At 40.5% G+C, this 19866-nt stretch overlaps 1 protein-coding gene and 1 non-coding gene across 4 annotated transcripts in view; both read left to right on the plus strand.

Annotated features, from left to right (window-relative positions):
* Positions 1-19866, plus strand: part of PLCB1 (phospholipase C beta 1) — a 750426-nt gene that overhangs the window by 686348 nt on the left and 44212 nt on the right. The window lies entirely within an intron of this gene.
* Positions 10717-10924, plus strand: LOC112130383 (small nucleolar RNA SNORA73 family). Its single transcript, XR_002912655.1, has one exon. It is a non-coding gene; the product is annotated as a small nucleolar RNA SNORA73 family (small nucleolar RNA).

Below are 19866 nucleotides of genomic sequence, written 5' to 3' on the forward strand. Positions count from 1 at the left end.
AAGAAATGCACATTGAAACCACAGTGTTAATATTATTTTATGCCTTCAGACAGGCAAATTTTTTAAGTCTAACAATATCAAGTGAATTGCAAGGATATGGTGCATCCGGGACAACTGTAAACGCAGGTGTGAGTAAAAATTGGTGCAAACGTTCTGAAAAACAGTTTGAGATTATCTAGTTAAGTTGAAGGTGTACAGTCCTATAACCAGAAATTCCTCATCAAGGTAGAAACTCCCTAGAGAAATTGTAGCGTATGTGTATCAGGAGCGTTGTGCCAGAGTGTTCATAGCAACACTCTCTGTACTAGAAAAAGAAATGAAAAATAACCCACCTATAATAGTAGAATAAAGCAATGTTAATATATTCCTACAAAAGAATATTACACAACAACTAAATAAATATGACTTGTAGCTACACATAACAACTTGGATAAATTTCACCAACAAAATATTTAGTTAAAAAAACAAGTGGGAGGAAAATATATACAGTATGATTCAATCCAATACATTTAAAATATGCAAAATGAATCAATATATTGTTTTAGTATACAAATATGATACAAATAAGTTTTTTAAAGTATGGGAACAATAAAACCAAAAAATTCAAGACTGCCATTACCTCTGAGGAGTCAGGAGGAGAGAGGATTTTATAAACTAGTAAGTAGGTGTTTATGCTTCAATGTTCTTTATATCTTATGACTATTTTACCCTCTTTTATATGTACTCAATATTGAGGAGATCAAAGCTATCTTGAGTAGAGGTAAAAGAAAAATTTTTTTAATTAAAATATATATTTAAGGCCGGGTGCGGTGGCTCATGCCTGTAAACCCAGCACTTTAGGAGGCTGAGGTGGGTGGATCACAAGGTCAGGAGTTCGAGACCAGCCTGGCCAAAATGGTGAAATCCCATCTCTACTAAAAATATAAAAATTAGCCAGACATGGTGGCCCACGTCTGTATTCCAGCTACTCTGGAGGCTGAGGCAAGAGAATTGCTTGAACCTGGAAGGCGGAGGTTGTGGCGAGCTGAGATCACACCACTGCACTCCAGCCTGGGCAACAGAGTGAGACTCCGTCTCAAAAAAGAAAAAAAAATATACATATATATATTTAAATGACACTTTTAAAAATGGAGGGAGGAGAGTAGCTGTGATATATCAGTTTACTGTAAGAATAATTTTGACAGATGGGATATTTTCGCATGTCAGCATCATTCAAATTTTTTATTATGTTAAACTGATTAACAGTAATTGCATATAAAAAGTGGACATTCAAGTCATTCAGATAAAGCCACTACGCCGCTCTGTGGGTTTATCAGAAGATGTCAAGTCCTACCTCCTCAGTAGGCGTCTACACAGCCTGGCCCTGTATCCCTCTCCACCCGCCCCCTCGCAGTGCGCACTGTACTCCCACTGTTCCAGCTCTTTGTCTGTCCCCAGATGGAACCATGCTTCTCCTGTTTCTGCTGCTAGGCCACAATTCCTCCAGATATCTCCACACTGGTACCTTTTTCTGCAGTTCTTGGTTCAAGTGTTTCTTTGCAGAGAGACTTTCTCATGGCAGAGTAGTTTCTATCTTTTTTCCTTTTTTTTTGTTTTTAAATGTGTGGCACCATCATTCTGAAAATATCTTATTCTTGTGATTACTTGTTTATAACTTGTTTCGTACCTACACAGGGGTCGCATCTCTGTTATTTCTCCAAGCACCTTGCATAGAGGAGATATTCAACAAGTTTATAGAATGAGTTAATATTTTGCGGACTAAATAGTTGGGCAATAAAAAGTTGCATATATATTCTTATATTTTAAATTGGGGAAACAGTAAAGTTCAGACCCATTCACTTTAAATATTCATCCAAAAGATATTTATTAAGCATTTAGTATGTGTCAGGCACTGTGCTACATACTAAGGATACAGAGTGAACAGGAAGGTAGCCAGGAACCCTGTGCTGGGAATGGACAGGCCTTCAGGTGCCTAAGAAGATCAGAGTAAAATCAGGAACCAAATGATCTGGAAGCTAAGTTGCCAAAATACTGTGGGTAGGATTCTGGGCATTTTTCTTCAATAATTCTATAGTGATACCTAAAGCCAGTGTGGAGATTAAAGGATGAGACTATCAGAGGTAAGGGGAGCTTTAGGACACAAAGCCAGTCATTGCACCAATGCCAGAGTTTCCACAAGAAAGAAAAACTAAAAAGCAGCAAAAAACGGGTCCCTGGATTAGTTGGTTAAACAATAGTCCCTCATCTTCCTAAACACTTCCTCAGATATGTCATTGAAAACCCCAGCTGGGAAGACCCCTCTGAGTTCCAAGACTGACTGATGAAATGATATTTCTACCTTTGATCTGTTGCAATAAAATTAAGATGTGAGTAGAAGAGAACAGAGATATCTCTATAAAGTTCTCTGTTACAGCTCAGTCAGCCCTTTGTATCCATGGGTTCCACATCCGTGAATTCAACCAACCGCAGATCAGAAATATTTGGGGGAAAAACAGTGTCTGTACTGAATGTGTATAGATTTTTGTTCTTGTCATTATTCCCTAAATCATTGAGTTAGGTATTATCATTATTCCCTAAATTTACATTAAGTTAGGTATTATAACTAGCCTACAGATGATTCGAAGTGTTTAAGTGGACGTGCAACGGGTATATGCAAATACTACACCCCTTTTTTGTTTTTTTTTTTGAGAGAGAGTCTCACTCTGTCACCCGGGCTGGAGTACAGTGACACAATCTAGGCTCACTGCAGCCTTCGGCTCCCAGGTTCCAGTGATTCTCCTGCCTCAGCCTTCTGGGTAGCTGAGATTACAGGCATGCACCACTATGCCCAGCTAATTTTTGTATTTTTAGTACAGATGGGGTTTCACCATGTTGGCCAGGCTGGTCTCGAACTCCTGACCTCAGGTGATCTGCCCACCTCGGCCTCCCAAAGTGCTAGGATTACAGGCCTGAGCCACCATGCCCAGCCAGAGCCACCACTCCCGCCTACACCACTTTAAATAAGGAACTTGTGCATCCGTGGATTTTGGTATCCAAAGAGGGTCCTAGAACCAATCCCCATGGATGCCTAGGGACAACTGTATTATATTAGGTTGCTAATCAATTCATGTACACTTTACCCAGTTTTATACCATATTGAACTATTGATATTTGATTTGACATACCTGTGGCCATTTTGAACAAGGCCATTCTGAACTAATATGTCTTGATGTGAGAGCATATTCCCTAGTGGCATCTTTGTTTCTATGGAATGCTCTGATTCAGTTTATATCCCTTTGATTTATATCCTGTCTCCATCAGGGAACAAGCTGTCAGCACTAATACCTTCTGCACAGGAATGCCTCTACCATCTCTTTTAGATAGTTCAGAAGGCCCTTGAAGATCTTACACATCCTAAATACCCTGGGACACTTCCCACCATATCACAAGGTCATTACAATTGTCTGCCAGTGATAATTTTGTTCCTTAGGTTCCTAAACATTTACTCCTGGTTCTCAGTGGCTTTGTCAACATCTCACAGGGTTGGCAATGACACCCACTATACTTCTCTCTATCCTGCCTTGGGGAATCAGTTTAACATCTTATCTCCTTGCTTGCTGGAATTTACACATCCAGCATTCAGACTGTCCATGCTACATGTAGGATAACCAACAACCAAAATTGCATTTTTTGAAACTTAAAGGCTCAATACCTTTATTTAGTATTAGACTGCAGATTGTTGGGCCTGTAAGTAGGACACACATTGCCTAGAGTGGTCCAGCTCTGTCCTTTGCCATCTGGCTGCATGAATCAATGTCAGCTGGATACAAATATATCTCTGGAAAGGGGACATTGGGAAAAAGGGTAGATACACTAAGCACAGACCCCAGAACCTGTTCCCAGAAAAATATTTTCATGGTGAATCCTAAGATATTAAAGCACAGGTTTAAAATGCTGGCTGCATGCTTTCTCTGTCTTTTATTTTCATTGGATGCTAGAATTTGAATGGGCCCTGTTTCTGCTTTATTAATCCATATTTTATTGCAGGAGAAATTCAGAACTCAGGAATGGCAGGAAGTGGATGAGAAAGAGTATGTGATAGAAACTACGAGTAGCCTTAAGGGCAAAACAAGAATAATGCTACTGAGACAATGAGGCTTGCATATCCAGCTGGCTACTGTATTGTCATATAGCCACCAGAATTGGATCTCAGCTTGGATTTTCAAGGCTTAGCAGTACAATGAGGATTGGGATTCATAAGTTATAATTATAAGTGTTATTTATTAAAAGGTAGTTTTGGTCTCAGAAGGAACACAAATAATAATGATTCATGCATCAATGAAAGATAAAAATCCATAAAAAATAATTGGGGAATATGAGATAAGGGGAAAATTGAGAATAAGAATAAAAAGGTAACTTGGAGTAAGGGAGGAATAAATTAGTAAGCCAATCATAACACACACCCATAACACCCTGGATATTGGTTGATGTCTGGATATTGAGTTCATGGGTCAACGCTGGCCACAGAGGTGAAGCATCATTGGAGTAGCTTGGGCTTGCAAGGAAGGTTGGCATTATATCCCTTCCCATCCCCATATGCCACCATAGACTCACCTACACTATCCCCAGGTCCTCATTGTACTCATTTTATTCATTCACATGTTTTTTGAATGTATTCAATATGCCAGTGACCAAGTTCTGGAGTAGACATTGTCCCTGCTCCAGTGAAATTTACCCCCCAAAAAAAGGAGAGAAGGAACCAATAAACAAATGATCTCATGAACTAATTGTCTAGCTACAAACTCAGACAAGTTCTCTGAAAGAAAGGAGCATGGTGCCAGGAAAACCCGGACTGGTCTGAGCAAGGTAGGTATAGGGGATTGAAGATCAGGCAGAACATCTTGGAGCAAGTGATGTTTGAACTAAGAGCAAAAGGCTGAGTAGGAATTAACTAGGTAAATGATATAAGATCTGGTAGAGTGAGAAAGAGTGTGTGGACGAAGAGAAACCCTTTCAGAAAGTCCCTGTGATAGGAGGGACCATGGTGTGTGCAAGGAACTGAAGAGTCATGGTAGATAGACCACAGAGCATCAGGAAAAGAATATAGAATAGAGCTAGAAAGGTAGACAGAAATGAAACCCATAAAGCCTTGGCTTTTATCCTAATAAGACTTAAGGCTGGCTGAAGCTGAATGACTTAAGGCTGGCTAAATCTAATATGATCAGATTTAGGCTTTGAAAATTTTTTTTTTATTAATGTGGGGAGCAAATTAAAGGGTAGAAGGGGCAAGCGGGTTGCAAAAGATTAGCTAGGGATATTATGTTACTGCAGGCAAGAGACATTGGCAGTGTGGAGTCGGTTTATGACAGTGGTGATGGACAGAGGTAGAAGGATGTGAGAAACAGGGCCTGGAGCCGGATTGGCTGTAGGATACAGGGAAAGGGAGGAGTCAAGGAATTGCCTAGACATGTGGTTTGTGCAACTGAGTGGATTTTGACTCCTATTCCTGGGCTAGGTGTCAAACTGCCAAACTGGGAATCAGGGGGAGGGAGCCATGACAGCAACATTGGACATAGTATGATTGAGATGTTTTCAGGCATCTAGAGAAGTCGTGTAGACGGTGAAATGTACCACTTTGGAATTGAGAAGAGAAGTCTTAGCTGGAGATAAAAGATTTGTGAGTCATACATATTAAAATGGAAGGAAAGTGGAGAGAATATAGCATGACAAAGAAAAGAAGGCCTCACCGGGCGCGGCGGCTCACGTCTGTAATCCCAGTTCTTTGGGAGGTCAAGGCGGGTGGATCACAAGGTCAGGAGATCGAGACCATCCTGGCTAACACGATGAAACCCCGTGTCTACTAAAAATATAAAAAATTAGCCGGGCGTAGTGGCAGGCGCCTGTAGTCCCAGCTACTCGGGAGGCTGAGGCAGGAGAATGGCATGAACTCAGGAGGCAGAGCTTGCAGTGAGCGGGAGATTGCGCCACTGCCCTCCAGCCTGGGCGACAGAGCAAGACTGTCTCAAAAAAAAAAAAAAAAAGAAAAGAAAAGAAGGCCTCAGATGGAGCCATGGAGAGTTTTCAAGGAGCAACTAGGCCTGGGATTATTCTAAACTCAGCACTAGGATTGTAAGGGCAAGCGTTTATTTTCTTACCATTAACTTAAACTTCTTTCCTATTGTTTTGTGTTACCCATGACAGACAACTGTCACTCATCTCTCACTCTAGAATTTCCTCAGTTAACCCTAAATCATCTTTGCCAATGATGATAGAAGTTTCACTCTAAATGGGTTTAATCAAGATGAAAAATATAATTGCATCATTTTATAATGAATAAGACTTTACAGGTATGCTAAATGATTGCTACCAAAGCCATTTAAATGATAGTGATTTTATGCTTTTGTGTTTCAGTGGTCGGCTTCTCTGGCCTTGACCTGTGAGCTCAGCATGAAGTGCTGAGATTTGATTTAAGATGACCTAGAGTTTATGTACTGTCATTTACTTGGAAATGATCACTTTGCGTATTTCAGATGACATCTCTTAGGTCAGTTTTGCAAGTTCATTATTTCAAGCTGTCTAAAGGAGGTATAGGATTTTGTAACAAGTAATTAAGGAAACCACCACAAAAGTTTAAGTTTATACTATATGATAGTTTTCATTATCCAATGCTGCATTTTTTATAATAGACATTGAATAGGAGGGAACTATCCTTACTAAGTGGTAGGCATTTTTCCCCATGATTATTTGTTCACTGAATTTGGAAGTGATGGAATTCCAATGAAGAGCTATATCAGGATCGTATGCATTCATGCACATGTGCAGTATAGGTATTTGCATATGCTGTGTGTGTTTCCCTGTGTTTGCTATGCAATATATAAAATCAAGACATCAACTGTTGTCTCCCCAGAGTTATAGCTATATAACTTAAGCAGCAAAGGAAAGAATTTGGGGGTCCATTTTAACGTAGGCAAGAGATAAGACCATTTTTTCAAGTTAATAGGAAAGAAAATTATGGAGCTGTACTGTCCAAGGTGGTAAACACTAGCCATACAGGGCTATTTAAATATAAATTATTGACAAATAGAATAAAATTTAAAATTCAGTTTCTCAGTCACACTAGCACATTTCATGTGCTCAGTCTTCTCATGTAGCTAGTGGCTGTGGTATTGGACAGTGCCAATATGCAACTTTTCCACAATTACAGACGGTTCTATTGCATAGTGCCAAACAAGAACAGGGTTCAAATCCAGGCCAGTGCCTCTTTCTGCACAGCCAGTGCACTAAGAATGATTTTGACATTTTGAACTGATTGAAAAATAATCAAAAGAAGAAGAATATTTTAGAGCACATGAAAATCATTTGAGATTCAAATTTTAGTGTCCTTAAAATTTCTATTGAGCACAGCCATGCGCATTCTGTTATGCATTGTCTATGTGTTCACACTACAACAGCTGCATTGAGTAGTTGTGACAGAGACTTGATAGTCTGCAAAGTCTAAAATATGTATTCTCTGGCTCTTTAAGAAAAGTTTGTTAACTCTTGAGCTAAAGGAAGGAAAGGAGTAGTATCACACATTACCGTCATAAAAAATATTCTGTATAGATTTGGAAAATGAAATCAATAAGGAGAAGGGAAAAAGTGTATTAGAATTCATGCCCAGATTTGATGGCTGTGGGATATCCTGCATTTGGGGATGTGATGGTGGATTGGGGTGAAAGCTCTGGAAACATTGGCAATAGCCTTTAACATGTATCCAAAAGGCTCCATCAAACCCTCAGCTTTCTCAGTGTCTTTGCAGGCTTTTTAGGACACTCTCAAAAGCTCACTTCTCTCTGTAATTCACCATCTTCCCCATTGTAAAAGGCAGATTAAGTCCTCTCAAAAGTTTGACAATATGAAACAAGGAAATTCAGTTAGTCTCTTGACAGCAATGCCAATTATCTTTTTTTTTTTTTAAACATTCTCTTAGGCGAATGCCTAAGACAATGGAAAATTATTTTGTAGTGAGACCCAAGCCAATTCAGACACAAGCTGCTCTCATTACAACCATCTCTTCCCGTCTCCTGAGGATGAGCTCACTAATAAGAATACATTATCTCTTATTGGGACAGGCTTAAATACATACAAGACCTTCATTAAGTCATTCCCTATCAGAATAGGAGCTATTGAGAATTTCTGCAGAACTAGGATTGTGTCTTCTCTACCTATGAATTGAGTGGTGTCATGACAAAGCACTCTAGGGAGCCCTGCCAACCTATTTGATAATGTTGATGGACAAGATTGTATGGGGAGTGGGGAGAAAAAACACCTTTTATATTCTTCCCTGATATATGTATAAGTAGTTCTTTAGGAAGAGATGAAATGCCTGGCTTTGTCCTGAGTAGGTTCCCTTAAGGGACACTGAGGGAATTCCTAGGCCCAGTGGAATTAATGTTCTAGAAAGAGAATCATGCTTCTGTTGCAGAGCCGCCTTCTTAATCCTCATGAATCCTAGTTAATAACACATATACATATAATAAAGTATTCTTATTGATGCCTGCAACTTCCTTTGAAATGCACCCAAAAGGATAAATGATATAGACATATGCTAAAGCAAGTATGGTGAAATGCTACTGGTGGAATCTATGTGGTAGGTATATGGGTGTCCACTGTAAAATGATTTCAACTCTTCTATATGTGTAAAGATTTTCATAACAAAATGTTAGGGAAAAAATCCTCCTGGACTACATTTCATGTAAGCCTCTAATTCCTCAGCATTAGCCACAAGCACAACTGTCTTCAAAGGAGTAAATCATCAGGAAAATTCCGTGACCACAAAAGAGTGCTGTCCAAGTTTTCTCAGGCATGGCTCAGGTTCAGGCACAAATGCAAGTTCCCAGTTCCCATCTCCTCAGTGTGTGCCCACTGACCTCCCTGCGACAGTTCTGCCCATTGACCGGTAGGGGATAATTCAGATGAACACCTTCGTGTGTAGAATATGAGCACTTAGACTTCTAGATTTTAAAAGGATTTCTGAGCCCAATCCTTACACACATGCTTTGGTTTGTACTGTCTTTCTGTACATCCTTAGTTAAGAGATGCTTTCTGGAGTGTTTTGTAGATGGATTTGAAGACTTCTCATTGCTTCAGTACAGAATCCCCTGGCAGTGCACGCCTGGAAGGAGTCCATGGACTGATATTTTCTAGCCAAAGGAAGCTAAAAATCAGCCATTTTGACATGTGGATTTCTCATTGATGTGTCTTGTTTATTTAATTCAATTTAATATGAAAGAGTAGAGAGGGGTAGAACAAACTGTTCAGCAACATATAGATCATTAGGTTTTAAAACCAAATAAAAAGTACTCAGCATAAAAATTTGCCTGACTGAAAGGATTTTGAAATTATTCTTGAAAGCTCTGAAACACGCAGAGGCAGCTTTGGACATGATGGATATTTTTGCTGCATAGAGTATCCAGTGCCAAAGAGATGATTCTGTCAGAAAATATTACGAAGCCAGCCTATCTTTGATAATTGCTTCAGATTGTCTACACATATAATCCTAAATCTCTTTTCAAAGTACTTACACTACCAGTGGTCTTTGATTTATAACTGCTGGTCCAAGAGATGGCCTACTAATAATATAAAACAGGGTCTTAGCTTCACTGCATATCATTTCCAGAGGATGTGAATCTTAAGTCAATTTAAGAGATGTGTGAGTAGGAATGAGAACTCTTAGAAGTCGTAGGAAGGGGTTCAAGTCAGAGGGAACAGCAGATGTAGCTGGCCTAAGGCAAAGGGAACAGTACAGGATCAGAAAGAAGTCCATTCTAATGAAAAGAGCTGAGACCAAGGGAAACCATAATGGGGCTAGAGCATGCAAGACCATTGCAAGAAGCATCAAGAGCTTGGAGCTTTATCCAGAAGACAGGAGCAGCCATTGAGAGGGCATGCTCCAGCTTTTGTTTTAGCAGAATCTCTTTGCGTGTGCTGTGGAAAATGAATTGGAGAGGGGAACCAGGAAACCTATTAGGAGGCTACTTCTGTAATCCATGAAGTGGCAATATTCTGCTTTTATGTCCCTGAGAAGAAAGCATAGGTGAGGACCACCGAATACACATTCGGTATAAAAAGAATATTCCCCGGCTAAGGATTAGGAAGATAAAACAATCAGGACCACCCACCCATTACTTCATTTTCCTTTATGTATCTGATCAAGTACCCTTTCTAAATGAAAGTAAACTTTACAGTTTGTTTTTTTTAATTTAAGCATCTCATTAGAACCTACTGAATATGAGTCTCCATGTACTAATTGTAGTAAAATCTGTCTGAAGGCTGGCATCAGTATGTCTGGGCAGGATGTATATTCTAGCCCAGATTTTGCATAGATGTCACAAGGAGTCCAGAATCTCTTGAGTTTCAGACATAGCCATTAGAAGCACACTGATCTTCACAGGTGGAGGCCTCCACTGCCATCAGTCTATTACTGCTGCTTAAATTCACAGCACCCTGGACAAGAGGAGAAGGTAGCCTAGCTGTTTCATTGGCCCCCACATCTCTCTGCCATATGATGGACAGCCATATCAGATTGCATTAGAATGTTGACTGCATGTTAACTGGTGATCCTTCTTTCTCTCAATACTTATTTTAAAATCACTCTAAAAGCCCTGCTCTTATTACTAACTAGATTATTTGGCCTTGGTGTATAGTGTCTTGGGGTCATCAGTATGAAGGTCAGGTCACGAAAAAAGAGTGGGGTCTCCAATGTGAATACACCCAGGAGGTCACTCTCTCCCCAGGCTGTGTCCAAGTAGCATAGGGGAGCACAGGGCTCTGTCCCCATGATGTACAGTCCTTTTCCATGACATTGGAGATGAAGCTGTGCCTCAACTCTGCACCTGCGTATTCCTACAACTTCTCAGAGTCCTGTGGATAATGATGGAGGAGACAAACCATGCAGGAAACAGCTCTCTAGAGCACCCAATCTGGATCTAGGTTTGTCTTACATGTTTAAGAAAAATTTGCTTTAATTTATTTTACTGTATTAATTGATTAATTTTTAAAGAAATAGTGGAGTCCATCACTAAAACCTCAGGCCATGCCTTAGATATTGAGATGTTGAATAAATCCCACCAGTTTATTTTATTGTAATGTGCCTCTTTTTTCCTAAAAACTAAGCCCCAAAATATAAAAGTTTACGTTGTTACTTATTTATTTATTTTAGAGACAAACTCTTACTCTGTCACCCAGCCTGGAGTGCAGTAGTACAGTTGTAGCTCACCATAGCCCGAAACTCCTGGGCTCAAGTGATCCTCCCACCTCAGCCTCCCAAGTAGCCGGAACTACAGGCACATACCACCATGCCCAGCTAGTTATTTATATTTTGCTAAATGAATTTTTGAAATAAATTTCACAAATATTTCCCCATTTTCAATTGAAATTTAATTTTCTTTTTCTTTCTCTCTTTCTCTCTTTCTTTCTCCCTCTCTTTCTTTCTTTCCTTCTTTCTTTCTTTCTTCTTTCTTTCCTTCCTTCCTTCCTTCCTTCCTTCCTTCCTTCCTTCTTTCTTTCTGTGCTTCTTTCTTTCTTTCGTATTGCTCCTTGAGTAGCAGGGCTATCCCACAGACAGGGTGCCCAGGGTAGTGAAAGTTTAATTTTCAAAGAGTTTTTAATGCTAGAATCCGACTTACGAATTCACTCAGTAGATATTACGTGTCACTGGCATATGACCTTTTAATAGATATTTTATTGGCCTAGGAATGGTAAGGTCAGAGACTTGAGTGGCTCCACTTCTAACAGCAAAAAGAAACTATTTCTGGCTATAATAAAATTTAGCATCTTAAAATTTAAATAGAATAGTTATTTATACTTACTCAGGGAACTGTAAGGTTATATGGGATATTTAAATAAATTGTGGAATACTTGGTCCTGAAAACTGCCCATTATAATACTTTAAACAAAATAAATTTCATTTAAAAGTTTCAAGCCTCCTGAACCTCAGGGAAAGGCGGAAATACGGTCATGGGATATGGAGACTAGCATCAGGAAAAACAGCCAGAAATTCTGAACTTGGATCTCTTCGAATGTCCTTGTGCTGCTTAAGAGATTGCTTAAGAGATGACCTTGATAACATTTTAAAAATTTGAGTGCAAAGTGCAATGTATTGCCTTTCCATGGATTAGAGCACATGATAACTCTTGAGCCAGATTATAGGAATCCCTATCATAAGATCAGGAGAAGTTAGAGAAAAGAACCAGAATCTAAAGCCTGACCCACAGCTGACTCCCTTGTCTAAAGAAAACGCTTGGTCTTGCTTTCAGCACATGGCTTCCTGAAAACGAACTTTACCTTAATAAGTAACTGTTTAAAGCTTTACTTATTAATTTGAATTAGTTTGAGTCCTTAGGGAACCCTGAGAGGGTTTAGTTGTCTTGATTACAAAGGCCCACATCCCTCAGAAAGTACCCTCATGTCGGCAGCTGGACAACAACCTTAAGGATTGTCATTGTGGAATCACAGCACAATCCAATTTCTTATCTCACTGTTATGAGTTGAGTGGCGGTCACCAAAAAGACATGTCCTTATCCTGTTTCCTGGAACCTGTGAATGTTCCCTTGTTTAGAAAAGAGATATTTAAAGATGTTATAAAGGTAAGGATTTTGCAATGAGGAGATTATCTTGGGTCTTCCATGTGGGCCCTAAATCCAATGATGTGTGTATTAGTCTGTTTTCATGCTGCTAATAAAGACATCCCAGAGACTGGGTAATTTATAAAGAAAGAGAGGTTTAATGGACTCATAGTTCCACATGGCTGGGGAGGTCTCACAATCATGGCAGAAGGCAAAGGAAGAGCAAAGGCATGTCTTATATGGCAACAGGCAAAAGAGCATGTGCAGGGGAACTGTCCTTTATAAAACTATCAGATCTCATGAGACTTATTCACTATCATGAGAACAGCACAGGAAAAACCCACCTCCATGATTCAGTTACCTCCCACTGGGTCCCTCCCATTACTCATGGGGATTATGGGAGCTACAATTCAAAATGAGATTTGGGTGGAGACACAGCCAAACCATACCGATGTATGTCCTTAAAAGAGTGAGGCAGGGAGAGATTTCATACAGAAAGAAGAGGGGGAGGAGGCAATGTGTCCACAGAGGCAGAGATTGGAGTGGTGCAGGCTCAGGTCAAGGAATGGTGACAGCTACTAGGAAGTGAATGAAGCAAGGAACCGATTCCCGCAAAGGAGTATGGCTCTGCTGACATGTTGATTTTAGATTTCTGGCCTCCAGAACTGTGAAAGAATACATTTCTATTGTTTTAAGCCACTCAATTTTTGGTAAGTCAATATAGCCGCTGTAAAAAACTAATACGCTAACAACGAATTCTGTTTCCTCCATTTATTCATACCCTCCCTAATGTCTGCTTTTCCAGGCGAAGTATCTGCAAGGTCTTTTTCCCTTCCATGCTGTTGCCCATCCTTCTGGAATATTCTCTGTGGCAGTTATGCAGACCTTTTCAACCACATTTCTTGTGGGTTGTATGTGTGAAATCTTCAGAGCTCAGAAAAAAAATATCTGATCAAAAGCAACACTTGAACTACTGAATTTCTTTCTTTTCAAGTTCATTCATTCAATATTATTTGTTGAATAAATATTCAACAAATATTTATTGAACATGTACTATGTGCCAGGCATTGTTCTGCGTTCTGGAGAAGCCTGGGGAAGTGAGGGGAAAGATGAACAAAAATCCCTGCTCCCATTAAGTTTTCATAGGCAAGCAATACATAAAATAAAGAGGGAAAGTTATAGCATGTTGGATGTAGTAAAAAGAAACTACAGAGAATTAAGAAAGAAAGAGGGATAGGGAATAGTTTTCTGGTTTAATAGGATGGTTATGGAAGACTTCACCGAGAAGGTGACCTCCAGAAAGGAGATATATTAGTCAGAGTTCCCCCGAGAAATTGAACAAATAGGAGATAGTCGCACTTACATATGTATGTGTATGTGTATGAGATTTATTGCAAGGGAATTGGTTCATGTGATTATGGAAGCTGGCAAGTCCAAAATCTGCAGGGCAGATGTCCCAGTTTGAGTTCAAAGGCCACAGGCTGCTGGTCAGCACAGTGGCTCACACCTGTAATCCCATCACTTCGGGAAGCCAAGGCGGCCAGATCACTTGAAGTCAGGAGTTCAAGACTAGCCTGGCCAACATGGTGAAACCCCATCTCCATTAAAAATACAAAAATTAGCTGGGTGTGGTGGTGCATGCCTGTCATCCCAGCTACTCAGGAGGCTGAGACAGGAGAATTGCTTGAACCCGGGAGGCAGAGGTTGCAGTGAGCCAAGACCGTGCAACTGCACTCCAGCCTGGGCGATAGACTCTATCTCAAAAAAAAAAAAAAAAAAAAAAAGCCACAGGCTGCTGTAGAATAAAAAAGAACCAATGTCTTAGTTCAGAGGCCATCAGGCAGGATAATTCTTTCTTACTCAGGGGAATGTTAACCTTTTGTTCTATTCAGGCCTTCAACTGGTTGGATGAGGCCCTCCCACATTAGGGAGGGTAATCCGCTTTGCTCAGGCTACTGATTTAAATATTAATCTCATCCAAAAACACCCTCACAGAAACATTCAGAATAATGATTGACCAAATATCTGAGCACTCTGTGTCCCAGCAAATTGACACATAAAATTAACCATAACAGGAGAGGAGTTGAGTGAGCCATAAGGTATCTGTGGGAAGAGCTTTCTAGGAAGAGTAAATTTCAAAAGCTAAGTGCCTGGCTTGTTGAACAATGAGGCAGCAAGTGCAAGAGGGACTGAGAGCCACAAGAGATGAGTAGCAGATGAATTCGGAGTGCCCTTGAGGTGAGGCTGGTAGCAGACTTGATAGACCATGGACATGGCTTTTTGTCTGCTTTTGGTTACTTTGTTAGACCTATTTCAGGGTCTCCACCATTGTCACATTCTTTCCTTTTTATGAGTATTTTTTTTTTTCTGGTTATACCCATGAAACCTTATTTTAAGTCCCTAACCACAGTCTTTAGAGATCTATGCTGTGTAAAAAGTGATTCATCCAATTCTGTTATGACTTATATATAGCAATCTGCTCATTCATGAAACAAAGAATTCCAGGCATATCTTGTGTTACTAGCCTGTCCTGAGTACTGTGGTTCGAATTCATTTGTGGACTCTTGAGTAGGGCTGTCTGTCTACAATGACAATGCATATACATGTAGAACCAGCTTATGAGAGTTTATGTTTTATAAACTGCATAATAGATTTAATAGTTTCTCCATACATATTTCATGATTCCCACCTCAGAGGGCACAGGAAATGGTCCAAAGCAGATGCCTCTAACTTAAAATGACTGACAAGTCATCTGGGTCAGTGAGCTTTAGCTGCATAACAAACCACTTCAGAACTTAGTGACTTGAAAACAAATCACTGTTGAGACAATAACCATGTTACTGCTCACAAGTCTATGGGTCAGCTGAACCTTTCTGCTGATTTGCGTTGGGCTTCAATGATCCCAGCTGGTCTTAGGCAGGTATCTGTGTTCAGCTAGCAGATCAACTGAAGTCTGGCTAGTTCAGGATGGTCTTACCTACCTGGCTGGCAGCTGACTGGCTGGCAGTTGGGACAGCAGGAGTGACTGCGCCCTATGTCTATCCTCTTCTAGCAGGCTAATCAAAGCTTGCTCAAAAGCAGGAGCATAGACTTCTCAAGGCCTAGGCCCGAAACTGGCATATTGTCACTTTGACCACATTTTACTGTCCAAAGCAAACCCCAATACCTGCCCAGATTCAAGTGGGAAAGAAGTAGACTCTAAGTGTTAATAGGAGGAGCTGAAAAATAACTGTGGCCATTTTTTCAATCCATACATAATATGCTAATTAATTGTATGTGTTAACTTGACTGGTCCACAGGGTGCCCATTCATTTGGTCTCAGTCTGATGGCCTGAGAATGAGGAGAGCTGATGGGGTATTACACACACACACATACACTATTGATTCTGTCTCTCTGGAAAACCAAGACTAATACAGATTTTTGTCCCAAGAGTGGTCCTAGAAGACGAGAATTGTAAGGATGAGTTTCCTGAATTGGTTCTGAGGTTTCTGGCATTGGTTCTCTCATCTGATTAGGTTTAACAATGCTAATAACTCTGTTTCCATTAATAAAGAGGGCACTGATAGATAGTCCATGGTGTACTCTGTCAATAGAGATATACAAAATATTACCATTGGATACTCCTAATCAACCACTTATAAGAAGCAAAGATTTTGGTGACTGTGTATATGATGCTTTTGAACATGATTGGCAAAGTAACGAATGTAAAGAGATTGGCTTCTATTGTCATTGAACAAAGAATGAGCTCAGGGTTTGAATTCCCAGGTCAAATACTGCATATATGATCTAAAAGCTGCTATGTCTGCCCTCAAGGAGACCTTTATCTCCTATAGCCTTAGGACTAAGATCACTGAAAATCAAATGCAGGATCTCATCCTGTGACTGGCTGAACCAACACAATTTGAACCCTCAGCCTCACAAGGTGTCTACTGTTAAAGTCCGTGTATTAACTAGGAAGGAATGTGTCGCTCAAAGTTGGAATGGAGATCAGCTTCAGCCCCGATGAAGCTGAGGACATTGAGCCCCTAAATTATGATGAGGGTTCTTTGCCAGCAGAAGAGCCCTCTCCAGCCTCTTCTAAGGGGATTAATCCTGCATCACCAGAGGAAACTCTAAGGGCCTCCCCCAAGGCAGTTGCCATGCAAGATGATGCTGATTCTATTCAGGACCCCTCTTTGTTTCTAGACCTGTAACCACATTCAAGTCCAAAGAGGCCCCTAAAGGTGACGTACAAAGTGCAACTCATGAGGATTTATGCTATACTCCAAATAAGTATTAAGTATTTAAATTTTCTAATTTATAAGAGAAAAGTTTGGAAAACTGTGAGGGAATGCATATTAAGAACATAGGATAATGGTAGGAGAAACACAAATTAGATCAAAATGAATTTATTGATATGGATAAAGGAAGCAGACAGCATGCATTTAATTTTGCAGCTCAGGCGTTTGGAAAGTGCTGTAATAGTTTGTTTAGTCAGTTGGCTGAAACATGGGCCAGAAGGTCACCCACAGTGAGCAAGTTGGAAATGCTGAACTTCCCTTGGTTTAATGTAGAGGGAGGGATTAAATGACTCAGAGACATTGGGATGTTAGAGTGGGTTTGTCATTCGAGAATGACTCACTCACATTGGGAGGGTCCTGGAGACATACCTTTCTCCATAACTGTGGGAAGTAAGTTTGTGAGGGAGTCCCGGCATCCTTGAAGAACTCTGTAACACTCTACTCTGTAGGCCAGAACTTACAATGGAAACTGCAGTCACTGAATTGAGAAATCTAAATGTAATGGGAATAATTGGATCCCAGGGTGGCAGGGGCCAAGTGGCAGCACTCAACCATCAAAGGCAATGTGGCCATGATTACCATGATGAACAGTGGAGTCAGGCAGCAACCAAAATTCTCTGACTCACAGAGAACCATGGCACTGGCCAGTTGATCACAGTGTTCCTGGAAAGTAAAAGAGATAGGCAGGTGACTAAATTCTTTTTTGCTCTCTGTAAGCAGAAAATTTGTATGTCAAATAAAAAAAAAAGTATTACCTGAATCATGAAAGCAGAGAATCACTCTCCTTCAAGGAATTCCCACACTTGAGCCAGTTTATAGACCCAAAACCCTTTCAATGAAGGGGAGGTTGGGTCTCTTTGAGGAAAGACCCCTGTACATTACTGAAAATTGATACTGTTCATCTTTCTCCCACCCTTCTCCAAATGGACCTATGGTGTTTTACCAGGTGACTATGCATTGGAGAAAAGGAAATAATCAGACCTTTTGGGGACTACTGACCACTGGCTCTGAACTGACACTTATTCCAGAAGACCCAGTATTTCACTGTGGTCCACCAGGCAGAGTAGGGCTAATTGAGGTCAGGTGATCAACAGAGTTTTAATTCAGGTCCATCTCACAGTGAACTTCATGAGTCTCTAAACTTATCCTGTGGTTATTTCCCTAGTCTGAAATGTATACTTGGAATAGATATATTCCCTGACAGAACTGCTACATTGGTTCTTGTGACCTGTCGAGTGAGGGCTATTACACAGGGAAAGGCTAAGTGGGAGCCACTAGAACTGTTTCAACCTAGGAAAATCGTAAACCAAAAGCAGTACCACATTCCTAAAGGATGGCAGAGATTAGTGCTACCATCAAGAATTTAAGTCGCAGGGCTGGTGAGTCTCACTATACTCCCATTCAACTTACTTGACCTGTGCAGAAAACTGGAAGATGGAGAGTAACATGGAAAGTTTAACCAGGTGGTCACTCCAATTGCAGCTGTTGTACCAGATGTGGTTTCATTACTTGAGCTAATTAGCACATTCCCTGGTACTTGGTATGCAGTTATTGATCTGGCAAATGCCTTTATTTCCATCCTTGTCAATAAGACTCATGAGAAGCAGTTTGCTTTCAGCTGTCAAGGCCAGCAATACACCTACACTGTTCTACCTAAGGGGCATATCAACTCTCCAGCCCTATGTTATAATTTAGTTCACAGGAATCTTAATTGGCTTTCATCACTAGTCCATTACATAGATGACATTATGCTGATTGGACCTAGTGAGTAAGAAGTAGCAACTACTCTAGTTTTATTGGCAAGACATTTGCATGTCAGAGGGTAGGAGATATATCTGACAAAGTTTAGGGACCTTCTACCTCAGTGAAATTCCTAGGAGTCCAGTGGCGTGGGACATGTTGAGATATTCCTCTGAAGTGAAGGATAAGATATAGCATCTGGCCCCTCCTAAATCAAAAAAGAGGGACAATGCCTAGTGAGCTTCTTTCAATTTTTGGAGGCAATATATTGCTCATCTGGGTGTGTTACTCCCACTCATTTATTTAGTGACCCAAGAAGCTGCTAGTTTTGAGTGGATCCCAGAACAAGAGAAAGTTTTATAACAGGTCCAGGATGCTATGCAAGCAGCTCTGTCACTTGGGCCGTATGATTCAGCAGATCCAGTGGTGTCTAGATTTAATATTATGTGTCATGTCCCAAAAAAGCTTGGAAGTAGATATTAACACCATTGCCATCAGCCACCCACACATATCTCTACAAGTGAAGAAACGGAAACCTCAAAGCAGGTAAGTGACTGGTCACAAAAATCACAGGTAATAAAGCCAGGAATCAAACATTATCACAGCATGTTAGAAAGACTATCTGCTTTTGATTTCTCAGTCACATTATTTTTTAGTAATTTAAAAATAAAAATTAAAAAAAAAGCCTTGGCCAGGTGCAGTGGCTCATGCCAGCACTTTGGGAGGCTGAGGACGGTGGATCACCTCAGGTCAGGAGTTTGAGACCAGGCTGGCCAACATGGCAAAACCCGGTCTCTACTAAAAATACAAAAATTAGCTGGGCATGGTGGCATGTGCCTGTAGTCCTAGCTACTTGGGAGGCTGAGGCAGGAGAATCACTTGAACCCGAGAGGTGGAGGTTGCAGTGAACCAAGATCGTGCCACTGCACTCCAACCTGGGTGACAGAGAGAGACTCTGTCTCAAAAAAAAAAAAAAGGCTTATGTGGTGGACTCTAACCTAATCAGGGCTGATTTATATGTTACTGTTTTTTTTTTCACATATTTTCCTCAATGTTCTGTTCATATCGCAGAGAATCACTGAGAATTCTCTGGCATTCACAGTGCCCCTAAGTACTGCTTCACAGACTGAACTGAAGCAGTATTAATGGGTCTCTTCCTAGATGAGCCCAAGCCTCAAGCATAGCCCTGTGCCTCAGTCAGCCATCTAGAAATAGGGCAAGCTTCTAAAGATGAAAGGGCATAGTCTCTGCTTTTGGTAAT

This window comes from Pongo abelii, chromosome 21, assembly GCF_028885655.2.
Source record: "Pongo abelii isolate AG06213 chromosome 21, NHGRI_mPonAbe1-v2.0_pri, whole genome shotgun sequence".
Classification (NCBI taxonomy): Eukaryota; Metazoa; Chordata; class Mammalia; order Primates; family Hominidae; genus Pongo; species Pongo abelii.